Source organism: Rosa rugosa, chromosome 6 (genome assembly GCF_958449725.1).
Source record: "Rosa rugosa chromosome 6, drRosRugo1.1, whole genome shotgun sequence".
Taxonomy (NCBI): domain Eukaryota; kingdom Viridiplantae; phylum Streptophyta; class Magnoliopsida; order Rosales; family Rosaceae; genus Rosa; species Rosa rugosa.
The window spans coordinates 31,605,666-31,607,796 of NC_084825.1; the positions used below are offsets into that span (position 1 = coordinate 31,605,666).

The 2,131-nt window shown below is 38.3% G+C and overlaps 1 long non-coding RNA gene across 1 annotated transcript; it reads right to left on the reverse strand.

The window, feature by feature from the left end:
• Positions 1 to 489: 489 nt before the first annotated feature.
• Positions 490 to 1,399, reverse strand: LOC133713861 (uncharacterized). Its single transcript, XR_009848291.1, has 2 exons — positions 1,264 to 1,399; positions 490 to 1,068 (listed from the first exon to the last, which is right to left on the reverse strand). It is a non-coding gene; the product is annotated as an uncharacterized LOC133713861 (long non-coding RNA).
• Positions 1,400 to 2,131: the final 732 nt, after the last annotated feature.

Here is a 2,131-nt window from a genome sequence, read left to right on the forward strand (position 1 = left end):
GGGGAGGACATTGAGTTAGGCCTGATTACAATAAGCATCTAGAGAACATCCTGAAATAATAACAAGAGTCTCTACCAAGTAAATGTATTCAACTAGGCACCAACTAGCAAAGAGTGCACTACTGGCTAGGGCTGGGCACGGTCCTAGACCGGCACTGCTTTTACAGGGACCGGGACCGAAACCGGCAAAGCTAAACCCGGACCGGACTTGCAGATGCAGAGAATGGGGACCAGCCTAAACCCGGACCGGTAACTGTTTTACGGGAACCGGGACCGGCAGTCTTAATTCGGGCCGGGACCGTAGTTGCAGATAACAGGGACCGGGATAAACCCGGACCATGGCAAAACCGGCCCGTTTTTTGGGTTTCCGGTTCCAGTCAATCTTTGCAGCACTGCTGCATTTTGCTGCTTGACCTGCTTCTATTTAGAGAGTATAAAGAGTAATGCAATATGATTCTATGAACTAGCAACAAGGCTGCAATGCTGAAAATAAAATCAATAAACCATTCTGCAAAGTGCAATCTGCACTAGCAGCAAGGCTGCAAATAAATCCATCTTGCAAATAACAATCATTCAATGATTTCAATCAACACAGTTACACAACAAGTTCAACAACACATATTGTCTTAACAACATAACAAATTAAAAACCAAAACAATGTTCGACAAGACAACAAGTGAACAACCAAACTTCCATCAGTTCCATGCTGCCATGCTCAATGCTATGCAGCTGCTCCTCCAGTCCTCTGTCTTCAAATTTTTTTCCCTACACATTTCAGTTTAAAAAGACATTGTATTACACATTTATACATTAGATAGTTATACATTTATACTTTGCACCAATGCAACATCATAGAAACAAAAACCAAAAAAAGGCAGCAAGGCAATAAATTGATATATCTTTAGCTTTTCTTGGTGGCAGCAGCCCTTGTTTTGGTGCTTTTGCAGATTTTGAGGTCCCAGCAGCGGCATAGCATTTCCACAGATAGATGCTTTACATGTTCAGTAGCCCTCAGTCCCTCACAAAGTCACCATGGCATCTCAAGGGCACTTCTTATCAATGTATGTTCCTGTAGAAAAAAGGGAAACGATTCTTAATGTAAACCACAAACACCAAATTTTGTTGCTGATTTAGATGTACCACATCGAGTCATTGGTATTTAACAAAAAAAAAAAACAACATACCAATCAATACCATAAAAAGATACCATCTTTACAGAAACATGTTAGTATTTCCTATATAACAAATCACAAATGTAGCATACCATGGATGCTTGAGCTTTTAAATCCTCAACGTCAAAGCAGCAGGGCCACTCTAATAAATTGTTGCTGTATAGCTGTTAGCTGCTACCTGCATATTTAAGATTCTAATTATGTAATTAGTACCCAATAGACTAGGCCTAACATAAAATATACAAGCGCAGAAAAGATATAGACTAGGATATAAAAACAGAATAATCGAAAGAGAAACAGATAAGTATCAAAGCACCTTCTTTTCGTCCTTGGGCCCTAAGAAGCGAGCAAGCTGAATGTCATCTTAGCTCAAGCAAGCCCCTGAATAAGAAAGACAGAAAAACCACAAGCACACGTTAGCCTTCTTAAACAACAGATCTCAAACATAAAAAGTATTCATTCAATTTGATTGGCAAGATTAAGAAAAAGAATGACACTGCTCTTGTATAAACATAAAACAACATAAACTGTTTGCAAGTATGGTTTTGTTAGTTCACCAATATTGGTGGGTAAAATACAGAAACTAAAGCATAAATCTGTACATGGCTAATCATCACGTGAACCACCAGTATGTAGATATACATGTATAAGCAAACCACATTAACCAAAAACATAATCATTCAAAACATACACACACTTGGTGTCTGGACCCAGACCTATATGTTTTGCAATTACAAGAATTTGAGCAATTATAACTATATAAATCAAATGTGTTCATCTTAATTCTTACAGACCCTGTGCATGTCGTCGATGTCGATGTCGTAAAGCTCGCAGTGCAGTTCATAAAATGTAGCAGCTTCAAAACCCAAGATGCATCAATTTAACCCCTGCAGAAAAAAAGCAAACAATATCCATCAATTTCAATCATGAATATGCAAATTTCAATCATCAATTATCAAT